Source organism: Pipra filicauda, unplaced genomic scaffold (assembly GCF_003945595.2).
Source record: "Pipra filicauda isolate LSUMZ 115617 unplaced genomic scaffold, ASM394559v2 scaffold185_size1782982_pilon, whole genome shotgun sequence".
Classification (NCBI taxonomy): Eukaryota; Metazoa; Chordata; class Aves; order Passeriformes; family Pipridae; genus Pipra; species Pipra filicauda.
The window spans coordinates 834,549-853,269 of NW_024104293.1; the positions used below are offsets into that span (position 1 = coordinate 834,549).

Here is an 18,721-nt window from a genome sequence, read left to right on the forward strand (position 1 = left end):
AATCTTCCCAATAAAATGAGAAAAATAAAACGAGGTGTAAGAGGCACGTTTATCCTTTGTTCATGACCAGGTGAAGCTGATTCACGCAAAAGCATCCCCTGCCGTGGGTGAAGAGGGGTTCATGTGGATGTCCTCGCAGTGACACGCAGCAGAGGTCTGAAGCAGGTCTGAGTTTACGACATTTAACTTGCGTGGCAAAGCCAGGAGTTGAGTGTCGACTGTCAGGATTGGATCCCAACGTCAAAGAGTTTTGAATTAGAAGCACAGGCAAAAGGGAAAGCAGCTCTACCTCACAGCAGGCTCCTGTTTCATTCTTGAGACACACTAATTGCTACTATTTTTAATTGCACATTTATACCGCAGGCTATTTCTTTCCCTTTAAGGAGACAGAGTGAAATCAGCTTATAATGTTTCTACATCTTTTCATGAAGGTGTTGAAGGAACTGCCTGCTCATTTTTGCTTTTTTAAAATGTGTTTTAGGGCAGCAAAAAAAAGAACCGATAGATATCAAAGGAATGAAAAACGGGAGTTTCTTCCCAGCTGGGTGATTTCAGTGTGGGGAAGGGAAGGGGCCCAGGGCAGGAACAGGGCTCAAGGTCCTGGCCCACGTGAGCCCGTGATCTCTTCTCCGAACAGGCTCCCTGACAGGAGAGTTCAATGGGGAAATGCAGAGTTGATAAACCAGCTCAGACCAGCTCAGGTTTAAATAAGGATGGTGCTCCCAGGTCAGTGTTTTTGTTGAGAAGGGCAAGGCCAGTTTTCCTGTGCTTGGAAGTTCAAGGATGAAGGTGCAGCAAGAGAGGGGGTACTGCCTCTTTCAGACTTGCGGGAGCCCTACTCTGTTAGTCCAGATCTTCACCTTCCAGATCTTCAACTGGAAAGGGGAAGAAAGTAAGGCAGGAGAAAGCACCCTCCATCTCATAACCCTTGGGGAGTGCAGGAGTAGTGAAGAGGAATGAGGAAAAAACCTCCCACCCCAATACTTTAGCTTCCGAATTTTGGTTTTGATCAACTTAAAATCCAGAAAACTCAAATTTTCACCATTTGTGCAAACAAGTGTAAACTTTGTTGAATCTTTTTAAGTTGGCTCAGTACACTGGAGATCTCATAGCCTACTGGAAGGGACATTTTAGGGATAAAACACCTTCTGAGGGTGGCCTTTTTTGGGAATTGGCTAGGGTAGGTGGACAAATTGTCCGGTGTGACCACCTACACCTATAGAGCTGTAGAGCAAATGGAGGAACGTGTTCATGGGGTTTTTTCTGTTTTATGGGGTTTTCTAGTGCCTTATAGGATCAGCACTTTAGGAAACTCAGAGGTGCTATTTGGATACCGTGGAGCTATGCAAAAAGTTTTTGTTGAGCCTAAAAGTCAAGGAGTAGCTCTAATGCAAGTCTCAGATGACACGGCTGTGGGATCGCTACTCATCCCTCCCAAAACAATTTTTGTCAAAGCAGCAATTCCCCTTTGGAGCTGATCTAGACTCCCTTCCCAAGTTTTTCTGAATGGGCCATGAGAGCTTAGGATCCAGCTGAAGGCAGCTCTCCCTTCTCCTCCTGTGCATGCTGAAGCAGAAGCTCCTCTGCTTCCAGCTGTGACTAAGGGAAGGAAATCTGTTGAGGGGGTTATTGCTCCTGCTCCTGGATATGGCAGCAAAACTCTGCTCTTGCAGCTTAGTAAGTAAAAAAGTGTGGTGAAGGGTGTGTGTAGTTTGTGTGCACTGAGTTGATTTTAGGAATAAATGAGGATGTTAGTACACAAATGGCCCATCAGTGCATCTTCCATCATTGCAATCCTGCTCCTGATGGCAGAGCAGGATCCAGAGTCAGTCTTATCTCCATCCTGACAGCTGGAAAACAACCAGACCTCCACACAACCCGATTTTAATTGTCAGTCTGCACTGTGTGCTCTTGACACTGATGTCTGTTTGGCACCAGCTTGAATAACACAGTTACTCAGGTCAAAAGGGACCTCCAGAGGTCTCTAGTCAACCTCCTTCCCAAAGCAGGAGCAGGACAGGTCCCAGGAGGGATTTCTGAGTAACCCTACTTGTAACCAGCCACCAGACTGAGTACAGACCACCAACCACTGCACTTTGACCCCATGTGGACAGTTTTCCTACACCTCCAGTTGTCCACACATCCAGACAGAGACATCCCAACTGGGATACGAGAAAACTGAGGAAGACCACATTGAAAGCCTGGCTGAACACAAGGCAAGTGGCATCCCTCATCTGTAGATCCAGTCACAGAGTCATAAAATATCCTAAGTTGGAAGGCACCCACACAAGGATCATCAAAGTCCAACACCTGCCCCTGCACAGGACAGCTCCAAGAATCACACCAGTCATTTCTTCTCAGAAGGCAATCAGGTTGGACAGGCATAATTAACCCTTTGCAAGTGCATGCTGGCTATTGCCAATCACCACCTTCTTTTTCCACTGCTCAGGAATGTGGACTTGCTCCATGACTTTTCTCAGAGCCTCATTCTCCCTGAGCAGTGGCAGCCTGGGAGCAAAGGGAAAAGCACTTTTAGGTTGTAAATCAGACTGTCAAGAAACAGCTACAGAAGCTCCCAGCCACAGGAGCCACTTGGAAGTCACCAAGAGCAAGCTGAACTTCAGAAAAACAAATGCTGAACAACAGCAAAAAATGCCCCAAGATATAACAAACCCTTCAAGAAAACACCAAACCCCAAAGAAAACCTCACTCTGCCTGTATAAATAATTCACAAACGGTCAAAAAAACAAAACATGGAACCACCCACTTCCCCAGACTGCCAAAAATGGAGGGGAAAGTCAACAACAACAAAGTTAACAGCCATCCAAACAAACTGCCCAAACCCAGGAACAATAACCCTCTCCCTCCCAACCTGCTGAAAAGACCAATGTTCCCTGCTGAAAAACTACCCAGAGGGAAAAAAAGGAAAAGAAAAAAAAAGAACAAAATAGAGACAGAAGCCAAACAATAGTTTGTTGGTTTCTTGGAAATATTTATGAACAATATTCAGAGGAAATGTTCTCAAGGGGAAGTCACGTAACCAAGTACAGAATCCAGGCAGAGACTGGGAAAACAGATGGATCTGCCTCTCCAGAGGGGATTTCTGGTGCACACACATCCAGCCTCTGACAAAGGACTACCTCGTTCCTTAGCTACTGACACTCCTGATGAGACACTTTAGCTGGCAAGGCTTTGATTTATTAACTCAAGAGCTGACATGCCAGTAAAGATAAAGTCATCCAGTTTTCAGAGGATTTTCCAACCCATTTTCTTTTTTTAGCTGAATATTTCAAATGTTCTTTAACTAAATACCCAGAGGATGGTTTGCTGTTAATGATCCCTTCATTTATTTGCTTACAAGTGAGAATTTTGCACCAGAGGGGACCATTTTTGCACAGAAAGTAACAGACCACAAGACAGGTGTCAATGACTTAGGCTAAAATAATGCAACAGTTATTACTTCTGGTCTGTGAAAAGACATCTTTGTAATTTAGCATCCATTTGAAGAAAATGTAATTAAGCACTGAGGTCATAGGAAGATTTTAGTATTGTGTTGCTCTAATGTTTTGTTTGACCACAGGTAGGAAATAATTGTTTGACCCTTCAGAGGATACCACAGTTAAAGCACCTCTTCACCAAATACACCTTCACCAATACTGACTTTAAAAACCTCACTGGGAGCCTCTGAGCAAGCAGGGACCTTACTCCAAATGCCTACAGGGGAAATAATGAATGTATAAATTCTACCAGGAATAAAACATCTGCTTCAAACAGCTCTTTGGAGTCTATATTGACACCTAGACAGCTTTCTATATATTAGTTATCAATTTGGAGTACCTTTAGTACTTGAAACCACCTCTTCGACCTGAATTGTGGAGGCTGAGGTAACCACTGGACTGTGTTTTGCAGTCCCTCCAGGGTGACAGCAGGTGGGACACCCAGCGTGGTTTCACACCAGACCGGGGCAGTGTTTTATTGCACAAACAAGGGTGGGAGCTCTTCCTGCAATGATCTGTGCCCAGCAGGTAGAAATAAAGCTGAGATTGCTCTCGGGTGTCTCCAGTTTCTACACCGGCAAAGCTCCAATAATGAATGCTCAGCATCTGAGGGCGTCCTCTATTCCTGTAACTGTGTCCCAAAGCTCCTGCTATTCTCCCCTAAAATTTTGCCTCAGGCAGGCCACATCGGGACCGGGGGTCCCTGTCCCCTCAGTGTCCTCCTGCACACAGAAACGAGTTACTGTGGTTCACAGGACACGTTGTATTTCCCAGTCTGAAAGATCTGCTTACAGGACATCCAAGCTCATGTTACGTGAATTTGGAGACTTGTTTACGGCTCCCAAACCCAGCAGTCCAGTCAGACCTGTTGGGACATTTATAATTGTGTCACCAGGCTATATGAGCACTGTCCAAGAGCAGGGAGGCAGCAAGTCCTGCTCAGCAGCACAGGCCGTCCTCTGCCCTTCCCAGCCTGTTATCCAGGTCCTTAATCCGAGTATGATGTCACTGCTCTGCCCTACTCTTCTTTAGCAGAAGAACAGCATGGTTGCATCTGTTCACAAATGCATTGAGACAAACGTGCTGATCATCACTAAAAATATTTGTTTCAGGACTTTTGGCCTCATGAATGTCCCACAATCTCCAAGGAAATGTAAAGCAGTTCCAGGCAAGGCTCCCTGCACCTCCACACACAGCCAGCCAGGCCTCATCAATCTTAGGAGCCATTTAAAAGTTCTGCAAGGATAAAAATCCAATTTTATGAACATTTAAAATATACTGTACGTTTGATATCCTGCATTAAGTTCCCAGGAGACATTCCCACTATGCTAATAATCTATTATCTCTAAGTAATTCCCATTTTTCATTCACAATTTACAGTACTATCGAGCATATTTTTCTTAAGTTCACCAAGTGTTTAAGCCAAGAAAGAAAGGAAGGTCAAAAGAAACTAAGAAACTTGCTGAAGGTCCCTGAAAAAAAAAAAAAAGAAAAGGTAACAAAACCCAGGTGTCTCCACGTTGGCTCAGCATTCTTATAAACAGATTCATTTTACTGTCCTTTAGAGGTCAAAGCCACAAAGAGGTTGCAAAGAGAAAATAAAGATATATGTACACAGAACAATTTGCACACCAGATTTAGAGATATGCAGATATTAAAAAAGCCTGACTAAAAGCAATATCAGAGCTCAGAGTGCTCATGTGTTAAGAAGCACGTTGCATACATAGATTTCTGCCGTTTTAGATGCCCCCAGAACACCAAGTGTTCTGGTGTTGTACAAGTGTTGAGAGAAAAAAACCCACCCACCTCTGGAGTAGTACCAAAACTGTTCTTTATGGCAAGTTGCATAAAAGTGACTGCTGTTGATGCTCGGGCAGGAGTCCCAAGCCCCACGGGTCAAACAGTGGCCAGATGAGCCACCGGAAGCGAGCAAGGAACCTCAGCGCCTCTGAAACCACCTACGTGATTGCCATCTTCTTGGAGAATTTGTTTTCCTTAAGAAATCAGAAGTTTGGCTCCTTTGCTAAGGAAAAACAAACAAAAAAAACCCTCTCCAAAACCCAGAGAACGAAAACCAAATGCCACCTTTGAGTCAGAAATCACCTGTAACTGCACTCCGAGGAGAACCCAAGCGGACTAAACACCCCTGCTCACCCCCGAGTGAGCACCTGAGGACAGCTGTGCAGCAGCCAGGCCCATGAGCAGAGGGGATGAGGAAAGGCAGAGCACTTTTAAGACTCAACAGTCAATGACTCAGCCTTCTGTCAGATGACAGCAGCCAAATTCTGATATCCAGCAGTCCAACCTCCACAGCACCACACGAGAGCTGAGAGAGTTCTCGTCCCAGATGGCGCGCTCAGATGTGCCCTACCAGAATCTCCTGAGTTCTCCAAAAGCTCATACAATTTTATGCTTTTTCCTGCCTTCCTTGTCCTCTCTCTGTCTCCCCTGATGCTCGCCCTGGGCAGGATGGGAACATCTCCCATTTGGGGGAGCATTTCCAGCCACGCCGGGAGGTCACTGCACAAAGGCGTTACGGCTGCTCGAGTCAGCGCTTGGCTTTCCAGATGAAAGCTTCCCTCAGGCACTAATCCTGCTCCTCTTGGCCCAGCTACTCACAGCCTCACAGCCAAGCAATGCTTAATCCTCCCTGAAAGCTGCATGACTCTGTGCCACCGGCCACCATGGTGAGTTTTCACAAGCCCTGAGTTGCAACACTCAGGGCAGCTCTGAAAGGGATGGCACACCTGATCTTCACACCCTGATCCTCTTCCTGAAGCTATTTCAGCACTGAGAAACATGTTGGGAAGCTTTCCCTCTGGGAGAAGGTAAATAGCTCAGCAGACAAATGCAGCTCCTGGTCTTTGACATCATGACTGTGGCACTGGCTTTTTTAGCCCAATGAGCTTTCGGTGCAGAGATTTAGCTCTAATTCAGTTTATCAGGATCAGCCACCTCCATCCCACCTGGTTCTCCTTGCAGGGACACGCTCCAGAAAGGGACATTCGATTTGGATGGATAAACAGCAACGGTTGCCAGTAGGAGAGATTAACTGCTAAGGTGAAAAGGTTGTCAGCAAAGCTGTGCTGACTGTTTTCGGTGGAACCTGACACTCAGACAACTGACCTCCAAGCCCAGGTGAGCACAGGAGGAAGCATAGCCCAGGTTGGTTTGGAGATGTTTCCTCACAAATAGGGACTCACATCGAGAGATCAGCTTCGAAATAAAATGCTTTTTGAAATAAAATGCTTAACAGCAAGTGGGATTCATGTTAAAACAGGCAAAGTGTTGGGTGGTTAAATGCAACTGTGGCAGCTGATGAACAGCAACATCAGGTCTAGACGAGTGCAACACACCTTCTTCAGAAGGCACTTTGCAAACCAAAGTTTTCCACAATTAGGGACATTTAAGGGCAGCATTTCACAGGAATGAATGAATTTTGAAAGACTCCTTTTGATTATGCTCTTGGTTTCTGTCATGAAACTTTACTAGATCTGAAGTTTTGAGTCCTTCGTGTGTGCTGGCTTTTCCCTGCTACAGCTGATCCAACACCTCAACACCCCAGCAAAACACAGTCCCTGTGCATCGGCGGCTGATGTACCTCCCACCACACTTGTGACAGAGAGAAGAGATCAGTCCAAAGGATCACATTCGGGCACTGGAGGAGGGAAGGGTGAATGGAAACAGATGCGGCACTATTTGCGTGGCTAAAATGTACCCAGAAGTTTCCCATGCTTGCAATGCCTGCCTTCCTTTATATATATATATAATTTTAAATAAAGCTTGGCAGGAGTTCAGACCTAAGATTAAAATAATCTCTTTGTGTCGTCCCAAAGCAAGAGCAGAGGGCACTCTGTGCTTTGTCAGCTGCTCTGCCCCTGCTGCCAGCGTGGACCGTGTGAGCTCCGGCTCCTCCGGAACAAGCAGGAGGCAAGAAACATCCTTTTTCACAGCCATTATTGGAGACATTCACAGAACCATAGAATCCCAGAATGGTTTCAGTTGGAAGGAATTTTAAAGCTCATCCAGCCCCATCCCCTGTCATGGGAAAGGACACCTTCCACTAGACCATGTTGCTCCAAGCCTCATCCAACCTGGCTTTGAACACTTCCAGGGATGAGGTGTCCACAGCTTCATGCAGCTCTTCCCTCAGACATGCCTTGCTTGGTTTAGGAAGCTCAGTTTGGGAGATTTTTAAAACCAGCTACCAGTTCCTAACCTTGGAGGTGATAAGATGCACTACACATAAGTCCACGTTGAAGAAGGTCCATGTTAGGTGGTAGCATTAGCCTGTAGGAGCGTTCAGTTCACTCCAAAAAAGTTATGAAACATGCAGTTAACTTCTCTAGGATTGCTACTGCAAGAGAATTTCATTTAGAAATAGAGTTATTTCCAGACTATGAGGGCCTGGGTGTTTGAGAACAAGAACTCAATGTTCACAAACCAGTAAGCAAATAAAGACCCCGAGGTTTCTTTGTATTTAAAGCAGAAAAAAAAAAAAAAAGTTATGACTGAGGCCTGACTCATGATTTTCAAATTCTTGGAGGCAGTGAACTCCATAGTTCTGTAGTCTCTTGTGGATTGAGACTTCTATGACTTTCTTTGCTCATAGCTAAGAGAAGTTTCACACGAGCCTTTCAACCCCATTGCCGTGCTCCATGGAAATCTGTTCCATTGAATGCAGTCCAGGAAAATGGGTCTGTGACTTCTACACGAGCTACTCATGAATAATACATCTAGCTGTTTTCAGCAAATCCAAACCTTTAATGAAAAGCAAAGGCATATTCCCAGTTTGAGCTTCGCTGGGCACCAGGTCAGATCCCAGTGATGCAAATCCACGGTCAGGGGCAGGATGCAGACCTTCAGCCTGGCATAGCCTGGAGCACACATTGCTTTAAGTGTGCTGCTTCACCTATTAGAACAGTGATTTATAGGTATTGGTTTACACTATTGGATGTTCTCTTTCAGCACAATCAGCGCAGAGATTTTTTTTGTGTGTACTGCTGCATGAATATTTTTTATGCACTAGAAAATCAGGGAATCATAGAATCACAGAAAGGTTTGGGTTGGAAGGGATCCTAAAGATCATCTAGTTCCACTCCCTGCCATGGACAAAGAAACTTCCCAGCAACTGGTTGCTCCAAGCCCCATCCAACCTGACCTTTGAACACTTCTAGGGATGGGATGCAAATATTTTTTTTATACGTATACAAAATATTTTTATATCCACTGCTGCACCACTTCAGATCCCCAGGAGTCTAGAAGACTTTCAGATGTCATACAAACTGGGTAGGAGAAGCTGAGCCTTCAGGATTTCTGGTACCCAACACACAGTGGTCCACAGGACAAAGCAGCTGTCCTGCAACGTGGTCCCAGAAGCACGGACTCACCCTTGCTGCACGGTGCCAACGTCCACACGGTGGAGTTGGATGGCTTTAGGGGTCTCTTTCTCACGAGAAAAAGCCAGGAGCAGGGTTGATAGGGTTGCTTTGCAGCAGATATCACTGTTCCTTGCTTGTTATTCCAGCTCCTGCTGTGGGCCATCTCTGTTTCCCAGAGCCCGGTGCTCTCCGGAGCGCGGTGTGCTGCGCCTGCAAGCTGATAAGGCTGCTTTATGATCTATGGTGGCTGGTTTTAATTAAAGCTGCCTCCTCTGCATTGCTTCCAGCCTTGTGCAGACAGCAGCGCAAATGATTTCATCCCCTCTGATCCACCAGATGCCAAGCTCACAATTACGAGCTGACATTATTAAGGAAGCTTCTCCCACCACTCCTACTGGCTCAAGTAAGGTTGGAACAAGAGAACTAAGGAGAAGGCATACAATGACAGCAAACAAAACCTTCACTTGTACCACTGACTAAGCAGAAAGCTGCTTAAGCACATTACCTTCAAACCTCCCCATCTTGAGAGCTCCTGGAGGGCTGCAGCAGAGGTGATGAGTCAGCCCAAGGGAGCCACTCGCTCCCCTTCAGGGCAGCAGGCAGCTTCTAGTCCTTTGAACTGATGAGACAGGCTCCAGCCAGGAAAGCACAGTGTTTCTTGTGAGACTCCAGCTTTAATTCCTACTGACACCTCTTGTGTGCAGGTGTGTAGGTAAAGGCTTCAGTTACCCCTGGAGTCACACCTGGAGTCATCCTTCTCTCACTCCTCCACAGGTGGGACTGAGGACATTAATGGGCCTTGACTGCCCCATCACTCTCCCCTGATCACTCTCCCCTGGGCCTCACCCCTGGCTGCCCAGGCGCCCCCAGGCCACAGCTGAGCTATGCCTTGGGTTGTGCTCCTGACTGACTTGTTGTCTGTCCTTCCTGCACCGACCTCAGCCTGGACCTGCTGCTGCTGCCCTGCAAGATCGTGGGGCTGCTGCAAACCAGCGTGGTCACCTCCCTGAGGTACGGGTGGTCAGTGTGGTACCCTGGGCTCTTGGCTCGTGTCCTCTCCTGGGGCAGTCTCCTGCTGCTCCCCGACATCAACTGAGCCATCTCAAGCCCTTGAGCCAAGCACTCTGAAACCCGTGGCTCCCATGAAGCTCTGTGGGCTTCCAGGGGCCCCTAGACCTGTGGGCAAGGGAATGTGTGGTCCCAGGTGGAGCAGTTCTAGGGCCATCTGGCAGCACCTCAAGTCTGGTCTGCCCTTGGCACCCCTGCTAAGTTCCCTGGTCCAGGCAGCCTGGGAATGCCATCTCCTGCCACCTAAGCTAGTTGTGTCTGCTACCACACCCTCAGGGTGGGAAACCCCAAGCTGTCTGGTGAGTTTGTGGGGCATTTGTGGGGGCCTGGGATCCATGATGTTGAGGTAAAAGTGATGTTTTGCCTCCCTGACCTAACACTGAGATCACCTGAGGAGCTCAGGAAAATTGCAGACGTTTTTTGCACAAAGCCAGGCCCAGAAAACTTTCCATGGGCACAAAAATCCCACCGCATGTTGTTCTCACCCTCATGCTGTTCTCGTAGTACATAAGGTTCAAGCAAGTCATTTTATCTTCAGAGCACCCTGACAGAGGGGGGAAAAGAGAAAAACCCCAAACTCCACACCCTGTATTCCAGTTGGGGATGCCCAGAAAGTGGACTTTGCTTTTAGGACCACCCTTGGCAGAGACAGTATTTAAACTTTGAAGCACCAGACCATGGACAGATAATCTTGTATACAGAGTGGGATGTTGTCTTCTTTCCTGTATAAACAGGAGAGCAGAAGACAGGATTGCCAACAGCCTTCCTCAGCCACCAGTTCATTCCTCCCAGCCTCCCTACACCTCAGGACTCCTAAAATTTCGACCCGAGGCAGCTGAGCTGCAGTCAGCTCAAGACTTGCCGTTGAGGGTCACGGTGGGAGATGTCAGACTGTGGTGCTCTGCACCGAGACACCTGAGTCATGCACACAGGAGCATAAACAAGAACATGAATTGATGAGAGGGCTTCATGGTCACTGCAGGCGGTTCCTGCATCTCTTTCATGTGCGGGATGTGCAGTGTCTCATTTCTTGCATGTCCCCAGTGTTGTCATAGAAGCAAGTAACATATTTTTCTGGTACAGACCTACTCTGGTACATCCCAAGCTGGTACATGTTGTGCTGTGTTTCAGTCTTCAGAGGGCAAGAACAGCCACCTCAGAGCTATCTGAACTTTGAGGATGCCGTAGCATGCTGTGTGTTTTCAAAGGACCTCTGGGATCCAGCTTGAGTCAACAGATTGAATTGGTAGGGGGTGAGTGGTTGTACCAGAGAGTGACTCTGCTTGAGGGGTTTTGTCTGTTAATGCAGAAGTTAAACAATTAATTTTTGTGAAAATACCAACACTTTTAGAAATTATTTGTAGCCTTTAATGTAGGTAGGGGGAAAGACTTTACAGGACTACCACTGATGTGGAATTTGACTCGAAAAAGCCAAACAAGCCCAAGTCTGTGCTTAGAATTTATTTCTTCATGCAAAGGTTCAAAAATGACAAAAACCAGGGTGCAACTCTGAAATCTTTTCCCCTCATGGAAATCAAAGTGATTTAAATCCATTTAATTCCTGTGTTCTGTAACCAGTTTGCTCACGTTTACGGCGCTCAGTGATCCCACAAAACCAGAATTCAAATCTGGATGCTTGACACCAAGTACCTGAGCTCAAGTTGTGCTTCAGTGACCATCCATTGGGGTGTACCCCATCAGGGTACCCCCATCACTCCTTGATTCCACAAGGAAAACTACCTCCATGGAGATTATGGCTTTGAACTTGTTACCCAAGAGCCCTTCTGGAGGAGCTCCGTCACACTGACTGTCTCCCACCCAGCGTCACCCTGAGCATCCATCTGTTCATGTTTTCCTTGTCTGTTTGCTAATCATGGTTCACTGTGGAGGCTCTTTCAAAGATGAGCCTGCTAAGAAGGTGAATCTGGAAGACATAAGACTGCTAATCATCTCTGGGAAGGTGTTCCTCGTTACAGCCAGCTGGAAGACCGGATCCCTGGGCTTCAAACACTCCAGCCTTTGCTCAAAGCTTGATGTTGTGACAACTCAAATGAGCATTCCTGTTAGTGGTCTAGCAGGAACTGCACACCATGCTTTCTGTGTGTCCTAGCTGAGGGAACATTTTCTATAACATACGGAGCTCCAACCTATGTTTATAACAAGGCGTGTCACTTAAGAGTACAGAACTTCCCCCCCATGTCAAAGAGAAAACAACCCCCCAGGAGATAAAATACTACCCAGAGCTATCTCAGACCCAAACGTTTTTCCTCCCAGTGAAATGGAAATCCAGAATGATTAGGACTGCTCACCTGAACACAGAGGTCCATGCAAAATTCACAGCAGTTGAGTTTCCTGGGTCCCTTTCTTCCTTCTCACCCTGGCACACTGACTAAAACCATCAAAGCACAGTAAGTAGCACCCAGCTGGTCCAATCTCCTTCACCAGGAGCATCTCTTAATCCTGCAGAACTCAGAAAGTGATGGATGGAGACACTGTCATCCCTGGAGGCAACAGGACACTATGCAAGCAGGCATTTGCTCTGAGCTCTGCCTGACCAGATATTGCAGCCTACCATCAGCTCTCTATCTGGTACCCACAAAAAAGGCTCTTGTTTCCCTCCCACACTGCTGCCCACGCTCGTAGTGTGTCTGCAGGCATTTACCAAGCTGTGCCATCCCTCCATGGGCTCAGCCTGGGAAGAGCCAGCAGCCCCTACTGCTTCCACCCAGTCTCTGGCAGGAGTCCCTGCAGAGCTCTGCTTTCTGCTGTCTCTCCTCACACATCTCTGCACCTCCCCAGGGCTGTGCTGGCAGCTCCACGTGGCACTGAAAGCATCCACTCCCTCAAATCCCCTTTTTCTGGCTGAAAAGAACGCCCCTCCTGCCCTTGGAGTGGTGACAGGAACCTCCTGTCCCCAGCCACAGCCCGGGATCGCCTCCTCCTGCGGCAGCTTTGGGGTGAATCCAAACTCAAGTAAAGCAGCTCTTGCTTTTTCCAGGGGAAAGAGAAGCAGATTTTGGCTCGCCAGTACAGTTATTTCCAATGATCTTCCAAACAGGCTTTTGTGCTTCCCTCTGACATAAAAGACGATGCTCTTGTGGAGTCACAGATGAGATCCAAAGCACAGTTAGAGCTCCCATTTTAGCAAACTGTGCTTTGGTTCTCCACATAAATCCTCCTTAGGTTCAACCTTCATGTTCATCTTCAGTGAGGATACTTCACTTATCTCCATCCTACCTAAAAATAGGTGGAAAGGGGTAAAGATGGAGCCAGGTTTTTCTCAGTGGTGCCAGGACAGGAGACAACAGGCACAAACTGAAACATATGAAATTCCATCTAAACATAAGAAAAGCTTATTTGTTGTGAAAGTGGATGAACAAGGCAGCAGGTTGTCAGGAGAGGTTGTGGATTATCTGTCCTTGGAGAAATTCAAGCACTGCCTGGATGCAGAGCTGGAAGAGCTACTCTGGCTGGTCCATCTTTGAGGAGGGTTGGATTAGACATCTTCAGAGCTCCTGGAGAGATCCCCAACCTCAGCTGTTCCATGAGCTGGTCACCTCAGCTGAAAACATCATTGTGACTATTGAAAGGAGTTGTAAACACCTTTCTGTAGCACATGGATGTGCTTTCACAGCCTTTTTGGCTGAGGTTTGGGACAAAGCTTGTGTCTCCAAGGAGACACCATAACCATGCTTCTTTCCCTGAGCCTTAAGCAAAGTCTTTCCCAAACAGAAATCTTGTTCACAGTTTCATTTCCATTATATTTTTTTTTCATAAAGCATTGTCCCAATCATTTTTTATTTCCTGTGTGTGGCAGAAGATAGAAATCAGGGAGGATAAAAGCCAAACATGGGAGATCCAGGAAGCAGCATCAGAGTCACTGAGTTACCTCGGGGTTGCTGTCAAATCCATTATTATTCATTACAATAACCTCTGTCAGACTAATGGACATGTGTCCTATTAGTCCTGCAGTCACCATGGGGAAAATAAAAAGCTTTGGACAGTTCTAGGAAGGGTCTCAATTTCAAGCCAATTTTCTTTATCACAGCCTATTTTTGGTCAGCGCTGCTCATTTGGGTCCTCCTTGGATCTGCTGTTATGGGAACATAATTTCTCCCTTGTGGATGTCCATCTCTTGTTGACCATGACACATGTACTGGGTGATAAAAGTGCAGGTCTGGGAGTTCTATCAGTCAGGGTGGAATCCAGACCCAAGCCCTGGCAAATTCAGTGGGGCCAGAATTACCTTTGAACAGATGACTGTTCAAACAAAAATATGCATTTGGGAAGCTTTATTCCTGACTATATTCAATCATGTTTCAACATTGGACACTATTCGCTGCTGCTAACATGTTTTTTCCTTAGAAAATATTTTTTTTTAGCAAAATAAAAACTCATGTCATTGTTCTGCAAAGCTTGCTGACCTTGTGCTAATTAACCACGCTTGAAGGCACACAGCATAACCTCATGCTAAGCAAAACAATGAACAGCCTATAAATAACAAAGAGCTACTGCTAAATTTCACATGTTCAGCCTCAAACTCAAAGATTTCCATGGAGGTAGGAGGTCACTTCACTGACAATATTTATCTCTTTAAAATTAACAGAAAGGAAAAATAGGCCCCTTTGCCCTCAAACTGGAACATAAGGTCAGGATGACAAGTGGCACTGGCAGGGCTAGGGGAGTCTGGCCGTGTCCAAGGCTCCTCACAGCTCGAGTCATCACCATCAACATGCTGGCAGGGCCCTGGGCTCTGATACTCTGTGTCCAGCAGGAAATGATATTCCTCTTGTGTCCTGAGTCATCACCCTGGGATTTTTACATCCATGAAATGCTAAAAAAAAATAAAAATTAAAAATAGTATGCTTGGTCTTTCCTGTCAGTTCCAGGCATGTGATTGTTAAAAAACATCAGGAGAAAAATACTTGCCATTTGTTTCCAAAAGCCTTGGGGAACAGAGACGTGAAATTTGGGCATGCTCAGAGTCTCTCCCAGAAAATGGCATTTGTCACATATCCAGGTATTCCACTGATCCAAGGAGCTGCTACTGATGAAGGGATGAGCTGTCCCCTCAGCCCCTGAGCTGTGTGGTGCCTGTGCTGGCCTCTCTTTGCAGGCACCGCTGCTGTGCTCAGCCATGGTGGGGGCTGTCTTTGGGCTGCAGGGAACAGACACCCTCATGCTATTTGGGTGTTCCTGCTCTCCTCTGCTCTTCTTTTGGCCCTGCTCAGCTCTAGCCAGGCTTAGGATGTACCATCTCCTTAGGGAAACTGGCACAAAACCTGCTGGAACACAGGGATGCTGAACTGAGCCTCCCGTGAGCCGGAGGACAGGCAGTGCCTCAGATGCCACCCCAAGCCAATGCTTTATTTTGCTTTTCTGAATTATGCATCTAAGCCTCCACAAAGGGCTCTTTTTGTCTCTTAACTGGGTGGGGAGGCCCTGGCACAGGCTGCCCAGAGAAGCTGTGGCTGCCCCTGGATCCCTGGGAGTGTCCAAGGCCAGGTTGGACGGGGCTTGGAGCAACCTGGGCCGGTGGAAGGTGTCCCTGCCCAGGGCAGGGGTGGGACTGGATGGGCTTTAAGGTCCCTGCTAAGCCAAACCATTCCATAATTCTATGACATGTTTGGACAATAAAGTGTCCCAAATGCTAGAGCAACTGACAATTAAATTATTAGAAAGTGGATCATGGTTTGATAAACCTGGTTTTGATGTTAAAATCCTTCTTCACCTGCAAACCTTGACTGAACAGGGCCTCAGTTGCAAACCCAAGGTGGCAGATCATGAGGGTCACTGGGAAAACAGTTAAGGGAAAGAGATATCCCCCCATGGACTGAGGAGACTTTGACACCAGTTACAAATACAAGGGAAGGAAAAAATGGAAGCCGGTGACTTTGATAATCTCCTCCCTGAGAGGAGCTGGAAGCAGCAGGGACCCTGAACACAAACCTTGCATCCCTTGCTGGCAAGCTGCATGGTGGGATTTTTGCAGAAGCACCCCAGGTTCCACAGGAGCCCATGGTCATCCTGCTCCTGCCTGCATCCATGTGTGAGGGCTGTGAAAACCCCAGAGTAAAGCCAGCAGTCAGGTCTTCTCACCTGCTGAGCTCAGCAGCATCACAGCAAGGGGGAAGCTGACAAGACTAAGAATTATCTCACGAACAAGAAACATCAACTGTACTCTTTGATCTTCCCCAGGTTAACAGACATGGCACCATTTTAATGGCCAAAGTTATAGTCACGCAGCTCAGATCTGTCCCAAGGACTGCAAAGCTTAAGGACACTTCTTTCCTCCCCCCACTTTTTATTCTCATCAAGGAATGCTTGCCATGCTGGGCAGATGTACAACATCACTGCAGTGCCTCAGGCAAGTGGAAAAACCCAAGAAGTGCATGTCCACATCGTGCCGAGCTTCATCAGCCTGTAAATAGCAGTGATGGCTCTGAGGAGCCCAGGGGAATGGGAAATAAATATTCCTTCCCCTGAGTACCACTGGGCTAAAAAACATCAGCCGAAGGTCCCACTGTAGGGCAAGATTCCCCCATGGGGCTACTGATGAGGATGTTGAGTTTGAGGCTGCTTATTGGCATTTGGAAGGAATTTGTTCCACCAGTGGAAAGTTTTGTGGCTGAAGCAGTTAGAGGGGGAAAAACCAGCTAAAGTTCTGCCTTTCTCTACAGAGGGTAAACTTAGAAACATGATTTAGGACACGTAATTTAGAAAACCAAGATAAAAGTCAGTCCAGCTGCTTCCCCCCAGAGCTTTTTTTATGATTATTGCTTACCGGGATAGCCACATGGACTAAGTGCCATATTTTGAGTGCAGACTTTTCTGGCTAAGCCATGAAACCCACCAACTGTAATTTTTGAACATGTTATTTGTCCTGCCTGAAGAGACTCAAAACCTAGTGAAACAGGAAGGAATAGGATGTGAATTGCAAAGCATCTTTGTGCACACAGGCTGCAGCGAGTAGTAATACCCATGTATGATGAGATTTGTCAAGGTTTTTTTGATGAGAAGGTATCAGCAGATGACAGAGGTGAAAGCTTTGACACACCAGAGGAGCTGTGTTTGTGCACAAACAGTGAAAATTAATTGGCCGCTAATTTGGTCTTGGTCTAAACTGAACCAAAATTAATGCCATGGTTTCATCTCACCCTAGGCTGGCTTCTAGTTAACAGCTCTGAATAATCCAGAAGAAAGCCTGCCTCCTGCCAATTACTGCTGCAGACAGTTCCCATCACCACCAGCCCCTTCGCTATGCACAGCCCTGGCTCTTTGCTCCTACCCTGGGCAGGGGGGAACTGTCATGTGAAAGTGAGATTTCTGTCTTCTGTATTGGTTAGACTTTTCCATGTGATAAAGGGAAAAGGTAAAACCCAGCTCTTGTTATTCCATTAGGAATAAATTCTGTTGGTTAATGCGATGTATAGCTTTAATAAACTAATTGCTGCAGTTAAAAATCGCTCCTACTGGGCGAGGTTTTGGTTAACACGACACATTATACAAATCTGTGCATTTGTGCAGATGCAAATCAATAATGGGACAATCTCCAGCTCCATCCTGGTCCTTGAGCACCTCTTCTGACAAAGAAGTTTCCCACAAAGAGAGTTGCAAGAGGATTTTGGGATATACTGAAATATTTTCAGTCACATTTTGTACTGGTGCCTGATAAGAGTCAGGTTTTCCAGCCATTTCATCCTGCTCTCACACATTGTCCCAGCTTTTGATTAAAAAAATGTTGAAACCTTGGCTTTTTTCAGACATCTGTAAGCATTGAGAAATCGATCTCCCCGGGGTTCTGGGCACCGTAATTAACTTCTTCTGTTTCTAATGTTAAAAAACTTCATTATGACTTCACTGTCCCAGACAGACATCATGGAAAAAATGGTGCATGGCTCTGATCCCATGTCTTGATGGATTAAAAGAGACGTGAAGGTACGAGGTAAGAGCAGAAGGCGGTGAATCGGATCATGCACACGCTCCTGTTGGTTTCCACTTGCACCCCTTGAACAGAAGCCCGAGGCCCTTCCACAGTGTAAGAAATTTCATGCCAAGCTGTTGAAATGGCTGTTTTAACATCTAAGCTCTCTACAGGGTTGTCTCCACATATCCACGCAGACAGAGCTGCTGGCAGGCAGGTCCCCACCTGCTCCCCTCAGTGGGACACCTCACATGGGATATGGAAGCCAGGGGAGGATTTTTGCCGAGGTGTTTTCCAGGTGGTTGGCGCCCAGCACATACTTGTGTCTGGAGTTGTTCCTGCAGAAGGGCAGGACTTTGCACTTCTGCTTGTGGAACTTTATTTATGCTGTTCCTGCCAACCCATTTCTCCAGGCTGTTGAGGTCCCCATGGATGGCAACACACCCACCTGGGTCCATCAGCCTCCTCCCAGCTTTGTGTCACCTGCATATTTGCTGAGGGTGCTCTCTGCCCCATCATCCATCATTCAGGTCATTAAGGCAGAGGTCTGGGCAGCACACCGAAGGATTTCAGCCTTCTTGGTGGTCCTGATGAATCCCACAGAGTGGGATTTCTGGATACAGTCAGGAGCTCAGCTTCCTTTTCAAAAGCCTGAACACCTACAAATATCAGTGTTCAGCTGGGGCTGTTAGATTTGCAAGTACAAGCACTTCAGAAGTGCCGGCATTAAAGTTTCATATCCCACTCAAATCAGTCCTCTAAGCTGTTGTTCACTGGCTCACACACGCTTTTCCCCCGAGCAGACAGACCTCAGGAATGTGTGGTTAACGCGTGGTTTGACATGACACTGG

At 46.8% G+C, this 18,721-nt stretch overlaps 1 long non-coding RNA gene across 2 annotated transcripts in view; it reads right to left on the bottom strand.

Annotated features, from left to right (window-relative positions):
• LOC120323023 overlaps positions 1-12,647 on the bottom strand; it is a 43,415-nt gene extending 30,768 nt beyond the window's left edge. For both annotated transcript variants that reach the window (XR_005563072.1, XR_005563073.1), the window contains exon 1: positions 12,256-12,647. This is a non-coding gene — a long non-coding RNA (uncharacterized LOC120323023). The remainder of the gene's footprint in view (positions 1-12,255) is intronic.
• Between the last annotated feature and the right edge of the window lie 6,074 nt (positions 12,648-18,721).